Genomic DNA, 18,773 nt, shown 5'->3' with positions numbered 1-18,773 from the left:
CGAAACGCACAGCCTTCCTTTGTGTTTTATTCAGTTCGCGGATTAAGTCTTTCTGCACTGGATCCTATACGCTCAAAGCATAGCCAAGGGCCTAGGGGGTAATCCCCCCTTCCAGGCAACGGGGGTTCCTGGAAAACTTTTGAAAAATAACATTCCTGGAAATATAATTTACGTCATTTTGGGGCTTAGAATTTAACTTCAATCAGATGCGGTTATTATACGTCAAAACTAGAAAATAATAAAAACATTTTTTTCTCTGAACTTTGGGGGGGGGGGGGGGAATATATCCCGTCATCCCCCGCCATAGTTACGCCATTGTGATGGAGACAATCGTTGTAGCGTAAAAGGACGGGAAGAACGGTGATAGAAGACATCGAATGAGAAATATAGATCAAGTTGTTGAAGAATATTAAGAGGAGGTGAAGCTCAAACTCCCTGTTGACAAGTCAAAAATTGCCTTTTTCGGCGACGTTTTACTAATAATTCACTCGATAATTCAATCCGAGGGTTGGTTTGGATAGGAGAAGGTTGAGCTCATCCCGAACTAATCCATGTGCCAATTTGACACCTTCAGGGTAAGGGTGCCAGTTACTTTCCCTGGGCCACCTAAAAATTCGAGGATTTTGTTTGGGGGTGTCTGTAGACTCCACCTGGTATTTGATCCCGGGACTCCTCGATCAGCAGCCTAGCACTCTACCCACTAGTCTACTATGCTCGGTTCTACTCATAATAAGCTCAATTATCGTCTAGATATTTACGTAGTAGAACTAAATTTATCCGTATCTTATGTATAATAAATGTATATTTGATAAAATACCGAGGAGAAATTTTCAAATTTGAGTATGCGAAAAAATGTAACTATATTAAGAAACCCGGGTCATGTTTTTTCAAATATATTAGTGGGCCTAATTAAGTTTATTTTTTTCATTTTCCATAATGGAAAGGTTTCACACAATTAAGCCTTATATCATAAATTATATTCAAATTTGAGATTTAAGCACATGTTAACCAAGGCCTACGCAATATATCGTCGGCATTTAATGATATAAGCATTGGTTTTTAACGCGTTTTTCTGTCCATCGAATACCAGCAGAGCGAGGCTAGTCCTATCGCGACCACCTCCATAAGCGTGTTGTGCGCTGAAATCGAAAAAAAGTGGTCAAAAATCATATATTCCATATTTCCAGCAGTGGAATGACGAAAAATTCCCGACACTTTTTTTTAGAGGTTTTATAACATGAGCGAATTGTCATTTTCAGAAGCGTAGCCAGGAATTTCGTTCGGGTGTGGGGGGGAGGTCCAAAACCAGGGTGGATTAAAAAAAAAAAAACGGCATACCTACAAAGTAATGGGATTTTAACTAATTTTAACACTTATTCGAAAAAACTTCATTTGTTAAAGAAATATTTTGTGAATTCATGATTTTTCAATATTTTGTTTTCATTCATGAAGAAAAATTAAAGAGTTTTTATATTTCGGGGGGGGGGGGGTCCGGACCCCCTGGACTCCCCCCTGGCTACGCCACTGGTTATTTTGTCCACAAAGTGATCCTTCCCTATTTTTTTTAAATCTATCAGTGGGGACTGAAACATATCAGGAAATCGACTTGGCGTACGGCTGCAGCAGATATGGGTTATTTTATTTCAATTAATAGTTTGAGATGATATAACCAGTAAAATTAGAAATAGTGGTAAATATATTTTAATATTTTACTTGGACGGGGCCGAAGGAAAGTGATGCGTCATCTTAAGGGTGGGGCGGGGCCGATTTCGTTTATACTCCTCCGAGCGGTTGCTGACCGATAATAATGATGCGCGCATTTACATAATACCCATCGAGTCACCTCTGCGGTGCTTGGAAAAGGGTGATCAATCACCAGCATTCAAGAGAATTCCCACATGCACACCACACGGTCATTAAAATGTTACGCATGATAACAAATTATGCTACCACATTAATTCAAAGGCAAAACTTGCCAACTACTCATGGAGGTAGAACTGCAAATGCCTATGAAGCTAGAACATGCAAAACATACTGTTATAAACACTAATAAAATTCAGAAACATACACTAAGGAATATATAAGTTAGTAGGCTACAGTACAAGTAGACTAACGCTGCCGTTATAGTCTCTTATCTATCGCGGAAGAAACGACATTCAAAATATATGTTCTACAGGCTATCTCTCTTATTTTATTCCAAGCCAAGCGCATAGCGGTCGTTATTCCCTTCTAAAACAGAAACTACTTTTCTAGCGGGGAAGCGGTTTATAATCGGTGAATTCGTTCCCGGTAATGTTTTTCGTAATCTTCTCATAAACATTTCTTGGATTTTACGCCGTGTCATACTCAAATGATGCCAATAGCACTCGATCAGGTCGCTAGTATCAAGGGACCATGTGTGGGAAGTGGTTTATTTGTACTTAAGTGAATGCATATGGCGGGAACGGTTCAGCCTTGCATAAATGTTTTGTGGACTAAAGAGTCAACGAGTGTGAAATCTATTAATAAATCGTTAGTTTACCGGGAATAAGATATTCGTGACCCGTTAGTCAACTCTTTCGCGTTCAAGACATTCATTTTCAAATTAATATTTTTAAGGCAAAATACGACAGGCACATAGTGTGAATATTCCCCAAGAGATAGAACTATCATCGTGAGAATCTCAGCGCCTTAGGAATGTAACAAGGCGTAAAGTCTCCCATTATCCACTATTTTCCTCATATTAGCCCTTAGCCCACCCCTCTGACGTTTTCCCCCTCTCCAAGACCGCCAAGCAGGCCCCAGATACCCCAGATCATGTATCGCGCAGGGCTCATGTAATCAAGACCATGGATCATTAGCTTCCAAAGAAAATATCAAATTACAGAGAACAACAGCGTCGTGTTTCACCCCTACCCCTTTCTCGCCAGCTGACATTATTCAGCCGACTTACTCCAATGCCTCCCGTTTCTGAAGGCCAACTGCTACTTGACTCACGTATAGGGTCAAAAGGTGTTTAAAAATGACTTGGCAATTGGAATTGCACTTTTTTTAGATTGAAATATAAGTAGCACGAATGTATTAAAAAAGGATGATGGGTATTTATGAGGTTCGACTTTCAACGGGGTGAATTCAAGTTCAGAGGAAATGTTTACTCCTTCGCGAATAAAGGCTACACAGTGGTGAAAATCCGAGTCAAATATTGAAACACTAAATTCCGTATCATCATGGTGAATAGTTACAGCTATCTAAGGAAATATTTATCATTGGCTTTTATTTAAAGCTTGATAATTCCCTTTTTTCCTCTTATTCAATTCAATAGAAGTTAAATTTCCAATCGAAACATGATGATGACACTTTATATCCTTACTCATCCAATCATACGCAGCAGCTGCACTTCGGATCAGGCCATTTCAATCATGATAACATACGCAGATGCAGAAAATCGTTTTTATGCAGCGGTGCGAAAAATTTGTCACGAAATTTTAATCCTGGATAGCTGATGCCTGTAGGAACAAAATTTACCAATGATATTTAGGTCGAACACACACCATTTTTAAACTACAGAAACTTAAAGCCAAGCGTCCCGATTGGTCGTGAGTTTGCCCTGTTGTCGGATGCTCTGGACAACTCATTACTTCGCATGCTTTGTATGCATTTGCATACAAAGACTTCGTCCACAGCATCCGGAACAGCGCAAACTCACGACCAATCGGAGCGCTTGGCTCAAAGTTTCTGTAGTTTAAAAATGGTGTGTTTTCGACCCAATCGTCATACATAATATTGGTTTACATTCGTATCAGCTATCAATGGTTAAAATATCGTGTTACAAAGTTTCTCCTCTCTGTACGAGGGATGTTTTTTTCCAACCTCCGATAGCTCAGCAAAAACACCAAACAAGCGACAGGAGGGTACTGCGCGGATAGGGCGATTGCGCGTCCTCCGCACTACATGCTTAAGTCATTTCTGACCGTAAGTTGTTAGTGTAAGGTCAATAGCAATTTCATTAACTAATCTGCCTCAACTGATTCTCCCGCCAAGTGTGCACTGCGGAGAGACAGCCAGAAAACTCACCCAATGGCTTCAGCATCGACATGTCTTCAACTTTACGCCGATAAAAGGGAATGTTTTTAATGCAATGTGGCTAGAGAGTGAAACAGTGCGAAACATTACGTCCATTCCCATTCAAAACAAAAGAAGAGACATGCTGACTTCTGGAAGTGTTCTGATCCATGACAACGCCCGTCATCTCAGCGCTGATGCAGCCCAACTGCTCCTTGAACTATTTCAATGGGAAATTTTCGATCATCCACCGTGCAATGCCGACCTAGTGCCGTAAGACATCCATCTTTACGCTAAAATGAAGATTTTACAAGGAGGCAGGCATTCTCAAACGGGCGATGAGCTTCTAGTCAACGACAAAATTCATTGGAAGTCATTGGCGGAAACATCCTATGAAGAAGGTATGGTGAAGCTTGTTCACAGGCACGATCAATTCCTCAATCGTCGCGATGATTACGTCGAAAGTACACCACAAGTGTGCTCTTCATTTAGCAATGAAATAATTTTTAATAATCACTTTGTCTTCTGTTCATGACCCATCGGAGGTTGAAAAATAAACGGCCCTCGTATATTTATTTCTTCTGAGACTTTAACAGTGGTAGATAACTGGGGCTAATACAAGTGGAAGTAAATCACATATCATGCTTCTTTCTTGAAAACAAACGTTAGTTGCTAGGTGAGTTGAATTGAAGTTTGTAAATATATCTCTAAGGTAACCACCTGGAATTTAGGGCATGCGACACGGTGCCGCGAATCGCTGGAAACTGCACTTTGCATAAATTAATATCGACGATTGATCGAGTCGCAAAATGTATTCCGCGCCTGCACTAAAGTTTCCCTTCTCTTTTTCCCCCGAGTCAGCGCTTCATCCGAAAGATTACGTCTCCGTTTGGCCCGAGATTCTCACAGCTCCACGCTTCACCGCAGGATTTCCTTCGAAACGCGATGTTGTATAATCCATGTGAAATCGATATATCGGCGTAAAAGTTGAAAAAGTTCGGTGTCACCGCTGTCTCGTGATTGATCGACTGAAGACTTTTGAAACCTCTCCTCCTGATTAGAAATTAAAGCGACAAAATTTCTGTGCTGCCTTGGTAGTTTCACATGATGGATAGATCTCGTACATGGTACTCCTGTAAAATTAGCAAAGTATTTTTGTGAGAAGTGATTATAATCTGAATAATGATGCGATCAGTTACAATTTTGGGGATAACCCAATTTTATTTCTATCTGCAGTAATGCCCCTTGCCAATGTTTGGAATCGCCGAATTCGTTAAGGCTACACTTTACCGAATGTAGGTACTCTCTGCAACTTTTCTGACTGTACATTCTCAAAGAAACAATTATTTTCAATTAATTTCAGCAATTTTTCCATTCCACCTTTACAACTGTTCAGTTGGCTTTTCTTTCCTCATTTGGATAGACCTCTGATTTTTTTAGGTTGATTTTTTTGGTGTTTTAAAAATGGTGTTGACCTTATGAGAAACCATTCGTTTACGTTTAAACTTTTGAAGGCGGTCTTAAAATTTCTTGGTCAAGTGGGATGATTAACACTTTACTCTTCCATTCACTAATTGCGTAATCACATTGTTCCCTACGTAATGCAATTGCATCTGCTTGAACGGTCGAAAACTTGAGCAGTGGATTAGGCATTCATTTGATTTGTAAACTGTGTAATCCTTATGGGATTTTAAAATACTTTTACTCAGTGTTAAAGTACTCGTAAATTCATGAAAAACTAATACACGAGTTATTTTGTATTAATTTACGATAAAATTCCAATTTCGAAGTTAGAAAAAATTCGGAGATTGAGTATTTTAAAAATCATTCATTTTACTGATGACTAATAACTTTAGCCATGAAAATATCCCTCACCATCCTTTTTGTTAGAAAGTGGAAATTTGCTTTTTGAGATTTTATTAATTTTATTCTGGTGCCAACACGCCATCCAGGTAAAAACTATAAATATGAAAAAAAAACAAATGAATAATTATATGACCACTATGCTGTATGATAAGTCTCATGGAAAGCCTTGAGTTAAAGAGCAGTTTTTGATTCCATGTGCGGTCTCCGAACTTAGCGCATTTTATCTGAGGTCCTTGTCCCGCTATGCTTGAACATTTGGGTTGGCTTTGGAGAAAACCGGTCGGCAGAAGCAATGGAATTGATTTTTGTTCTATGTTATCGAGCGTTAGAGATTTTTTTGGAAGTTTTGCTTTCAAAACTTTATGTAATGGGTAATGAGTAAGCATTTACTCCAAACTTTGTGGAGAAATATATTTGTCAGTTGTTCTTCCCAGAGGCACTTGGCGCGAAAGACCCGGGTTCGCATCCTGACGAGGGAAATGATTTTTTTCCTCCTTGAATTGCTACACTTCTCGTGAATACGGTTGATTGATTTTTTTAAAAAGTTTTATTAACAATTTTATTTGGTTTGACTTCCCACACCTTATCGTTATCTATCGTATATGGCGCCCACTAGTGACGTCGGTAAAACGTTCGAAAGCTGCTCTAGGAATTTTGGTGGTGTGATGCATTATTTAGTTTTTTTTCTGAGCGGTGTTTCAAATTTTCCCATATGATATTTTCAAGGTATTTATATTTGCACTCGGCTTTAAAGAAATTTGCTCTATGATATAAAAAATTGAAAGGATTTTTAAATATTCTAACTCGAAATTTAAAGTCAATGACCCGGAAATAGATAACATGGATAATATCATGGAGATAGGCCACATTGCGTAATGGTTCAACGATTTATTTATGCTTTTTCTAAAAGTTATGTTTGAATGCGGAGCCTTTATTACAAATACAGGAATGGGTGTTTATCTATGTGTTAGGCTGGCATAAATTTCACAAAATATGCGTTTATATATAGTAAATGTTTCACAAAATATAAGTTTACGTTGTTGTAACTATCGTATAATTGTGTGTGCTGCAAAAGTGTGCGCTTTGGTGTTTTGATAGCTCCAAATGGTCACTGAATATGTCAAATTAGAAAGGGCTCGGAACGGGTAGGGTTGAAATTTTTTGTCGAAAACGTATGGAATAACTCAATGGCAAAAATCAGGACTTTGGTCTTAATGAAAGAGTTAAGACCCTTATTTAATTTTAATATGGCATCATGATCCTGTTGATATACAATATTGTCCTCCAGCCCTGAGCAAGGCGTAGATACCAGTGATACTAATGTATTTGCTGCTTTTTTCATATCTATATCGTGGAAATTATGTTCTGGGTCCATGCGACTGTGAGAGTCATGAACTCTTCAGCCCCAGCCTTAGACAGCAATTGAGGTGTGAAACTTCCCAACTAAGACATCACCCCTCTCCCTCTGACACACACAGAAACACAGAAGCTTAACGACGCGGAAAAATCAAACTTGAGTTCGGGTTTTCGGAAAAAACCGCTGGAATTCATTAGTTTTTCTTATCTTTTTTCAGGGTTAACTTTTTCAGTGTCACTATTTCATTACATATTTATTTTTTGCACTTTTTTGCTTCATTACTTCAATCTAATGAAGTGTGCGCATGGGTTTTCTTCGCTATATTCCACGCAAAGCTGTTCTATTGTGCAGGGACTCTTAAATGACTCTAAAGCTGCACATATGCCATAGTTGGCGGGTAATAAGTCTTGCTCCACTTCCCACTTGCGGTGGCAAAGTTGTCTTTGTCAAATCCTTCGTTTTTACCAGAAAGTATGCCACTTGGTGTAGGTACAAAATCATAATTTCCGTAAGAATAAGAGACATTTTGCCCTAGTTGATGAATATGGAGCATTGAAAGAGATTGGAAGGGGAAGAAATATAATGGATATTTGTTTGCAGAGCCTTTTATATGTTAGGATCCCTCCAGCGTATTGTGGGTAGATTTTTGAATGAGAAATTCAAAGAAAGGTGCTCGGTCGAACTCGTCCGAGCAAACCTTGAATATGCAGGAAGCATATGGGATCCGGCGCACAGAAAATTATCTATGAATTGAAGAAAATGCAAAGGAAAGATGCACGGTTCGCCAAAAACCGCTACTGGGGTACAGATAGCGTTAGCTACCCAGATGTTAAGGGAATTAGGGTGGGAGCCGCTAGAGACTCAGAGGCTACGCGCTAGGCTTAGATTGCTTCCACAATGAGAGTAAATATCTTTATGAGCGATGCCGAAACCATTATATTAGAGCCCCACTATATTTCCAGGTACGACAGAAGCGATAAATTAAGAGAGATATTTTTCCGAACGGATAGATATGGGAATTCGTTTCTCCCCAGAAACCAAAAAGGACTTTAATAAATGCCTGTCGTAATTTTGTTTCGTAATTTGCTTTTTATATTTATACGGCCGGTGTCGTAACACCCCCTACCACTCGCCTTTTTAGGCGGTTTGAGGGGCTGTTTTAGACGTAGATGTGGATAAATAATGACTCCTATGGGTATATTAAAAGAAATAGTTGGAAAAATGTCCGAAAGAGTCGCAATACGTGTTCTTACCTGCGAAAAGTCTTTCAGTAGCGTTTGTGTACGCGGGCATCATTTCACTCCAAGATTTCAGCTAATGAGTAAACTATTTACCATCAATTAGTTTTCTTTCATTAATTTTTTATGCACAAGCGTGGGTCAGGTTTTGTTAGGGACAACAAATGAGGGAATTTGAAAGATGATAATATTTTTATGATTGAAATTAATCATTTTCACTTAACATGTATTAAGTACATTGTGCAATGTTTTGCAACAACATTTGTGGATAGCATTTTGTTTAAAGAACTCTGTGCGATATTAATTCTTATATGGATGGTGCGATTGATTATTCACATGTTATTACATTGTAAAATATAGGACAGTTTACGAAAGATAAAAATTATCTAATTCAACATAAGGCAAAAGGACATTATCCAACTATATTATCGACTACAGTCACATCTAGGATAGCCTTGGTTAATTTTATATTTTAATTACAAGTAAAAATTATTCTTGAAAGTGAACCAGTGAACCCAGTGAGGAAAATACCTTGATTGGAATGGGAATAGGATCCTATTACAATAAACCTTCATATCTTGATTGGAATCGATTCCAATGTCAGGATGAAGGTATACTGGCTTGAAGCTGATCACATGACGTGAGTGTAATACTCGCTCCCTGATATTGTGTATGTCATACCACACGCACTATATTATGTATTGAGTACGCCCTCCCTCTTCAATGCTTTTCTCAAGGACGCCCTAGCTCTGAGGATCACTTTCCCGCCAGCAAATTCCCATTCGGAGTCACGGCTTTTCAGTGAGAGAAATCACGAGTGAAAGTGAATTTTGACCGACAAGTGCTTTTCATTTTTCGCTCCTCGTCGGAGTCTGGTACCCCATTTAGAAAGTCAACCACTCGGCTCCAGGAGTTCCCGATTTCGTCTTATTTTTTCTGCATCTTCTCTTTTTCCGAGTTTTTTTTTTAAAGGTGGCTTAGAGTTTGAAAACAAATGCATGCGTGATTCCAGAATAAATAAAAATATTTATTAATAATTATATTTGTAAAAAAAATGGCGTAAAAATATGATTTACAGCCGTGAAATACCTACATTAGGAAAAGTAAAATTAAGCCACTTATCTATGGGATCAGTTAACGAATATAATCAGAGAGCAATTAAAATAGTCCATGCAAAAATCTCAGAAAAGAGTATGGTGAGGCGCTTTATTGTAATTAACTCTGAGGTGTCCCACACTTCATTTATAATGTTAATTTTGCTATGATGCGCCCTGCATAAGGTTAGTTTTATTTTTTTTATTTTTAGTCGTAACCTGAATCTTTTCCCCAATTAATAAATGCACCAGCACCATTGTGTACCATAGAGCCCTAGTTAATTATCGGTTTCATAGCTGGTATTTCTAAAAATACAAGACACGCGGAAAACCTGATTTTTACGTATAAAAGAGTATATGGCGAAATTATGTAGAAATTATTCGCATCCCTGTCAACGTTATTGCGCTGTTGGCTTCCCAAATAATGAAAACACTTTTCAAAACTTAAGAATAGACTGCATGTTTGCAGTAGTTCTTATTGAAACAGGTCTCATGATCTGAAACCGTAGTCGGCTGATACTAAAATTGATTATTAAAAAATCTGTTTCATGAGGAAAGCAAACAATCCTAGAACATCACATTTACAGCTTAACACTTTGAGTGCTGGCCGCTAATTTAAAAGCTCTACTGAAAAATCCATCCATTTTACTGAATTCGCAAATATTTTTAAAACATTAGCATCAAAAATATATTTATATCGATGTGTATTGCAGCAAAAATGGACTTTGCTCTTCTTTATGAATGAGTTGAATAACATTTATTGCTAAATTTTAAATATATATTTTAATAATGAAAATCTACTGCTTTTGAAAAATAAAAAAGTTGCAACAAATGATGCACCGCCATAACATGCATAATATTTTTAATTACGCTCAATTTGATCTATTTTAACCATGGAAATCGTACAAAAGCATTTTTCCAAGCGAATCATTCAAAATCTTGGATAACAAAAAGGGTCACTGCACCCTCCATGGACGGTTCTTTCCTCCAAAGAATTTTCACACTAAGTAGGCTGAGATAAGGGGGCCGGTAGCTACAGAGGACTTTTCGTCCAAAAAAAATTAAAAGAACTTTTTTTTCCATCGAGCAGTTGAGTTTTGAAATAACAGAACCACTAAGCAGTGAACTGGAAAAGTACCATGAGCGAAATATTACCGCTTCACGCAAACAAAGTCAATAAAATAAATAGACGTAATATTACGTCCATGGCAATTCTCAGAAGGATTAGCAGGACGTAATATTACGCCCATGGCACGCAAAGTCTTAAATGCAGAATTAATTAAGATTTAAAGAATGTTAAAAACTTTCTAAACACAGTAATGTAACGCAAACAGCTCTCATTTTTTGAACGGAAGTCGCTGGGTCACTTTCCGAAGGACGGGATTGGAAATTTTAAAGGAAATAGCCAACTCGTCGCTCGCGGTGGAATTCCTTGAGGGGAACAGCAACTTCCTTGGCGGAAGCGTAGCGCCGTCGACCCAAGCCAAGCGACATTTCCTTCCTTCTTTTTCGGATGCGGAAAGCGTCTGCACGGATCTGGGCCAATGCATCGGGTCAGGGTCTCTTTGGAGGGGCAAGTCACCTGGAAGTCGATTTCATTCGAAGAATGATTTGCTTACACTTTCCAGCTGCTTCCGTCTCCAAAAGTTTATTTTTTTGCACCATTATTTAATATTTTGCCTCGGTAGAGATACACGATTAGTAGAGATACGTGAAAATCGCACTTTCATTTTTATTTTATCGAACTTTTAATAACAGTTCATCGCATTTTGTAGCGTCTATTTTTTATTTTCATAATGAGTTAGATGACGATAAAATGTAGTGAAACACAGTTATATGAAAAAATACAGAATATTTTAAATAATTATGTTGTAGAAGAGTGTGAACGAAACCCTTAGGGCGGGCTCGCGGGTTACACTCCTGGGGCAGGGTCTATAAGCGCGAGCTTTTTACCTCTGCACCCAGAAGGGGGAGGACAGGAAGGAGAAGGGAAGGAGGTGCCGCCGCGATGGGAGCCCGACGACGCCTCCTGGGAGGGGATATGGAAGGAAGGGAAGGGACGAGGATTCCCGCACCGTCACAAGGCGGGCGGGCCCTACTAACAGCGAAACCAAGCTTACGCAATTAATATGCTACCAATCCTAGTAGATTTTCCTATGAGGAAGAAAAATCTATCGATCGAATCGGTAGATTATGTTGTAGAACAATAATAAATTAAGGAATAAGACATATAGTGGCGGAGGTGTAGCTTACCCGCGCCCACTTGTAGTTCGCGACCACGTAAAGTCCCAGCCAGCTATAAGCAGCTGGCCAGTCGCTCGCATACTTTAAGCGGCTAGTGTCGGCGGAGCATTTAAACTGCGCTCGGCACAAAATGTACGAATTTTGCAGTCGAAAAGGCAAATTTGAGTAAAAATATCATATAAGTCCAGTCATCGCAACTATGTCGCATATATTTGCGTACATCGCATCTATATCGCATTTGCGATTTTAACGCATCTCTAACGATTAGTCTTTTTCACCTACATCTACATACTTCCCCGCCAGTCGCCTAAAAAGACACCAGGCAGGGACACCATCCCTCAAAATATAAAAAGAAAATGGTCAAATAAAATTACGACTAGCATTTGTTAAAGTTCTTTATAGCTCGGGGGAAAAACGAATACCCATATTTATCCGTGCGGCTAAATATCTTTATTAATTTATTGCTTCTATCGGACCTGGAAATAATTTGGGGCTCTAATATGGTGTTCTCCGTGTCGTACCTAAAGATATCTGTCCTCAATTTTCAAGTAATATAAGCAGAATGCCGGGAAGTTTTGGGGAATGCCGAAATGTTTGGGGAATGACCACATGCTTCTATGATGAAACCAAATAGGTTGGTGATTACATGAGTGAAAGAAGAGTCACTAACTCATTTTTAACTGATGAAATTAAACATTAACTTTCTTGGTTCTTACCGCGTAGTTCAGATTATATATCTGAAGGGGTCGCGAAACGTAGGGATATAACGTAAACTAGGCGGTAAGACCCTGAAATGTTTATTTTTATCAACTATTGACCGTGAAAGCCTCAATATACCATTTTTAAATGTGTGGTGTTCCATTATAAGGTTTCTTGTTTGGGTATATATTACTTACACCACTTTTTTCTTTAAATAACGCGATCTGGGTTTCGATGAATTATCATCACCAGCGAGCGTAAATTATTATCTATTTATATTATCATTGTAACCTTAGTTGCGTAACGGAAGGAGGTATGAATTTTGAAACGGACGCCAAAATAGGGGAAAGTGTTGGGAAAATATAATTACATGAACACTGTCCTTTATACGAATCAGTGCTAATCCGAATGTACAGAAATTTGTTGTGAAATAGTTAAAGAAGTCTTGGCTGGACGAGATAGCAAATATTTCTAGTTTGTGGGAGACAGAGGGTATAAATTTAAGAGGGTTTAAAAAACGGGAAGGGGAAATTGTATGCATTGAAGGTTTATTTTTTAGGAACTTTGTCACAAAGGAATAAAATTTTTTCTTCTCTTTTTTATTTTACGCGAAATAGGAGGCAAATGGAGGTACTTTAGCATACGTGAGGAGTTGTGTTACATTATAAGTCGAAGTGATGTTGGAGTCATTATTTGATGCGACAGGTTATGCAATGTCACCTCCATCCTTACATTTAAGAAGTATAGTTCCAATGTACTGTGCGACTCATTCTTTTCATGTTGAAACTCGCAATTTTAGCACTCCATACTAATACAAGCCTTCATTGTACACTGTATGATCCACCGAAACGAAATGAGAGCTGTTGGGTCGGTTTTAATTAAGTTAGATTTTACCAAATAGGAGAGAATCATGCATTTTCTCTTTCGATCAGTGCCCGCTTTGCGTCACTGCCATCGAATTCCACAGTGGAAACGAGACTCCTGGGGGCCTATGCCTGAGTTTTCACTCGCATGCGAGTGAGTGGTAACTAAGGGGTCACGTGACCTTTTTTCGAAGTACGAGTGAATTTGGTATGCTCGAATCGGGGGAGTGAGCTCGCACGTACGAAATTTCACTCCCTCACTCAAACCCAGTGAAAACCTTTTTCGAAGTACGAGTTTCGAGTAATCAACAAACATGGCGATGGCAATATTGCGACTGCAAGTATTAGAAGATTTAGAAGAGGAAAAGCAAACGACACCACGAGTTCCTCGTGCAACACGGGAGAGGAAGTCGCCCTTTACTTTAATCAATTCCAAATTTATTAAATTATATCGTCTAACCAAAGAGGTGACCACGTAGCTTGTCGCAAGTTTAACTCCGTATTTAAGGGCCCCTTCGTGCTCGTCAGCTCTAACTATAGAAATAAAGGTTATTATCATTTATTAATGCTAATTTTGTCATACTGATGTATTATGCTTAAATATTTGCATTAATAATACTAGATTTGACAGCTAAAATAGACAAATAAGTGAAGTGAATGTGAAATAAACACCGCTATGAAGAAAGAATAATTTTTTTCCTAATAATATACTTATTTAAGCCGACGTTTCGGGAGACGAATTATCTCCCATCCTCAAGGCCGTGTTACTTTATGGAAGTCCAATTTCACACGATCTTAGCTCAATTATAATTACCTTATTTAATTCTTACCTTAATTATAAATTGGACGTCCATAAAGTAACACGGCCTTGGGGATGGGAGGTAAGTCGTCTCCCGAAACATCGGCTTATATAAAAGCATTAACCTGTCTGAGAACCCTAGAAATATTCGTCAGTACTATACCAGTCCTTGTAGTACCAGGGAAATGGGAATTAAGTGATATAGAATACATTTTTTAAAATTATTTATTTTTCATTTGAGATAATATTTCTTCAACTACATTTATCAATCTCCCTCCAAGCCTTTTTAATTCCTTCCACCTTCCTCCTCTCCAACTGCACCCTTTACTCCTCCAACTCCATCTTCCTCCTTTTTATTGCCACTTTCTCTTCTTACAAACCCTTCTCTACTGCCAACATCCTTCTCTCCTCCAGCACCATCTTCTCTCTCTCCACCTCTTCAGACTGTCCGCTGCCATCTTCGTTGCTGCTTGCGTTCTTGACTATGGGTTGTAAACAAATAGCAATTACTTCCATAGAATCGATAATTAACAACAGATAGCATGGTGCTAAGTAAATCAGTTTCTTGTAATGTGAATGTTAATTGCTATTGGTATTTTTCACAGATATTTTGAGTGGGAACACAAGTAAATTCAATCACCACAAAATATATATTATGTATTTCGACCAAAAGTCACATTTGGGGAAGGCAAATTATTGCATCATGGTTTTTAATGATAAATGAAATTGGATACTGCTTTATGCACACTTATTTACATGCAAGATTTCAAGTTACACAATTGATCTGAAAGGATGATTAAACCAAGATGAATTTAAATTACAATAATTTTAAGGGGTCATCCAAATTTTGCTGTTGACTTACATGTTAGAAAGTAGGTAAATATAGTTGAATTTTTATCAAGTTTAAGTGTTCTCATGTAATCATTAATGCTGAAAACTAGAAAAGCAGCTTCCAAATCCATAATCATACAGGTTTTTAAATAATTGTAATTACTTTGAATTCATCTACTCATTAAAGTCACACTTCACTCATTTAGCATTAACACTGATTCTCAGTTTCATCAAAGTTTTGCTTCGGGAAATAAGTATGCTACTTACGGCAACACTTAATAGATATCACGATCGGCCTTCTTAAGGTTTTCCGTTTATTTGTGATTGAACCAAACAATTTGTATTGCTTTCGACATCGGCAATAATCGCATCAAAACTGGAAATGTCAACAATAACAACCGCATGCACACACCTCCTCCCACTACTTAAATTCGGGATTATAAATTCAGCATTATTGAAAATAAATAAAAATAGATAGCTGTGACTGTGGACCTAATTCTTTTTAGATAATCATAAGGCCACCTGTAAGCGAAAGGAATCAATTACAGCTCATATGAAAACGCACGTAAAAAACCCAAATGATACAAAATTACATCAGTCACACACTTAAGAAGGTCGTCATACAATCGCACATCCTATACTGCGAGCCGTTTTTTTTTACTTTGAGAGTATTCGCGTTCTACTACAGATATCTACAACAAGAACGTCATTTACTCACCTTCCGTCACTCTTTCCACGATTTGCGTACTCCGCACGCATTCAGCTTCATCGCTACTTCCTCCCACTGTCAGCAGCATACTTGTGGGGTAGAAAACTTTCTCATGGCAAGATATTTATTCGCTGAAATAGGAATTTGGAACGTTAATATCAACACTAATGCTGTAACTTATTTTATAGGAAAGGCACACCATGTTAATTACCTTCAATGAACTCCATCAGCATTTCCTTCTGCTCCTTATTAACTTTGGACATGGCTGGTTCACTTCCAAAATGCCCTTGGTGAATGTGTAAATGAATTTGGCGTACTCGTAAAGCGTCATTAGCAACGCAGTTGTTGAATTCCCGGGTAAAATTATTCATACAGAAAGGTGAAGGACGATGATTGGTTGCACGCCGTCCGGAAGCCCTATCCTACCGCCCCTACCGTTACCCTGCCGGCGTTCCCACGTCTTGAAACAAGAGTCTCCCCTCCCCCTAAGCCTGTTGACACGTTGCCATAAACAAATCATTTCTCCCTCGCACCACTCTCCTCGAAGATGATTCGGGCATACCGAATTCCGCATTGAACGCTCGTAGTGCGAGATTGGTCGTGCGAGTGCATTCGCATACGAGATATTTCGAACGGACTCAGGCATAGGCCCCCTGGGCGGGCTCACAAGGTTACACTCCTGGGGCAGGGACTGTAAGCGCGAGATTATCACCTCTGCACCCAGAAGGGGGGAGGATGGGAAGGAGAAAGGAATGAGGCGCCGCCGCGATAGGAGCCCGACGACGCCTCCTCGGAGTGGATAGGGAAGGAAGGGAAGGGACGAGGAATCCCGCACCGTCACAAGGTGGGCGGGTCCTACCATCCCAGCGAAACCAGGCAAAGCCATTAATATTCCAACGACCTTGGAGGATTATTCTACGAGGAAGAATAATCCAACGATCAGATCGTTAGATCATCGAATTCCACAGTCGGCGACTCATTCTTTTCATGTTGAAACTCACAATTTGAACACTCCATACCAATACAAGCCTTCATTATACTCTGTATGAGCCGCCGAAACGCAATGAGAGCTGTTGGGCCGGTTTTAATGAAGTTAAATATTGCCAAATACGGGACAATAATTAATTTTCTCTTTCGATTAGGGCCCGCTTTGCGTCACTGCCATCGAATTCCACAGTCGGCACACAGATCTAGGCTGGTGAGAGCTCTACCCTCACCTATCCATGCCAACCCATCAGGTTGACGTGCTGACTGAGTGGTCATTTTGTGGAATATGTCCCGTGACACTCGCTAGGGAATGTGGATATAGAGCGACGGCATTTGCGATCGATATAGTATGTGCTCTGGGCGAGGGATGATGTTGATGCTGCTTGAGCAAGCGCCCTCAGCGGATCTCCGGATGCCATGCTCAATTGATTCGATCCTGCTCACCATGCCAACAGAATCACACTTAGCTGCCCTGCGAGGGGGCGGCGCCGCCGTGCACGATATTGCCCAACTAAATTACCTGCAGTCAGGGATGCCGACTTACAAAAAATATTGGGGGGCACGAACCGGGGATCTTGCCCCGGGAAATTTTATAAGAAGTGAGTTTTAAGTTTTTTAAGCGTTTTATAAGAGTCATATGATCAGCACTAGAACCCTGATAACTCGAATCTCGATATCTAGACACTCCGGGGAAAATCGACAAGCCTGACACATTTTTCCCTCACATCCATAACGAATTTTTGAGGGGGCTCGGGCCCCCTCAAGCCCCATGGAGTCGGCGCCGCTGCCTGCAGTATTAACTCAGGGTAAAGGTATACAGAGTGCACAGAAGGCTCTGATATCAGTCATGTTAACAGGGTTATGTGAAAATTAATACTCAAAGGAATTAGTATGTGTCCACTTTGATGTTGAGTCGTACAATTAATTTCGACGCATTCATGTGTCATCTTAAGGTACCCTTGCTTCTGGGTTGTGGTAGTTTTTTACACGATGTAAGAATTTACATCTAAATTTTACCCTGCGAGCCACCTCTAGGGTATTTGGTAGGGGGCGATCACCAATCACCAGCACGCAGCATGCAAGATAAATCCCAAACATGCACACCACACGTTCATAAAAATGTAACGCAGAGTAGCAAATTATACTTCCACAATAATAGGCGGATCTAAGGGGGGGCACGGGGGCACGTGCCCCCCCAGACCCTTAAAAATATGCAAGATTTTCAATACGGTCCCACTATCATTGCGTTCGTTTTGTATTACGAGGTATCCTTGTGCCCCCCCCCCCCCCCCCAGCACAAAATCCTGGATACGGCCTTGCTTGTGCCCCCCCCAGAAAGAAATCCTGGATCCGCCCCTGTCCACAATCGTGCAAGGTAAAACCTGCTAACCACTCGTGAAGGCAATATGCCGGAGGAGCTGTTAGAAATACTATGAAAAGACAGGAACTTGCATTAAGGAATACATTAGTTCGTAGGCTACACATGTCAACTAATGTATTTGTAGTCTCTCAACGATCGCGGAAATTCTCGACATTCTCAATCTATCTGTTCTACAGTCTCTATCTTGTTTTATTTTTTTATGATCTGACCTATCGTAAGCATTAACAGGGGGAAGGGGAAGTTAAATCAAGAGGGATAGTGTCTGGGAATGGGTTTTATATCCAATGTCATTAATCAATCTTCATCCTCTCCTTCTCATTTTGGTGATCTCCTTTTGGTCGTCCCTATTCTATTCTGGGACGTAACAACAGGTACCGTTTAATGTATTCCCATGTATAATTTAATTTCATTTAAGATATTTTTTATGGCAGGCTAATAAGGCTTTTATATTAGTATTACATGATAATGAATGTCTAATAACCCAATATATACTGCAATAGTGAATTGGATTCTATCATTATCTTTTATCACTCAAGTGAAATCGTGAAAGAATAATGTGAGTCATGTAGTTCTAACTCTGTGTGCTTAATAACTCCGTCATAAAACGCTAATAATCTTTTATTACTGTATTATATTTTTGCATCTCAATTTTTGCGCTGTATTA

General features: G+C 39.3%; 1 long non-coding RNA gene across 1 annotated transcript; it reads right to left on the bottom strand.

Annotated features, from left to right (window-relative positions):
• Positions 1–14,412: 14,412 nt before the first annotated feature.
• Positions 14,413–16,169, bottom strand: LOC124167113. Its single transcript, XR_006866613.1, has 3 exons — positions 15,953–16,169; positions 15,751–15,872; positions 14,413–14,683 (listed from the first exon to the last, which is right to left on the bottom strand). It is a non-coding gene; the product is annotated as an uncharacterized LOC124167113 (long non-coding RNA).
• Positions 16,170–18,773: the final 2,604 nt, after the last annotated feature.

The sequence above is a fragment of the Ischnura elegans genome, chromosome 10 (genome assembly GCF_921293095.1).
Source record: "Ischnura elegans chromosome 10, ioIscEleg1.1, whole genome shotgun sequence".
NCBI lineage: Eukaryota > Metazoa > Arthropoda > Insecta > Odonata > Coenagrionidae > Ischnura > Ischnura elegans.
The sequence above is the reverse complement of the archived record's forward strand: the minus strand, read 5'-3'. Positions and strand labels throughout refer to the sequence as shown.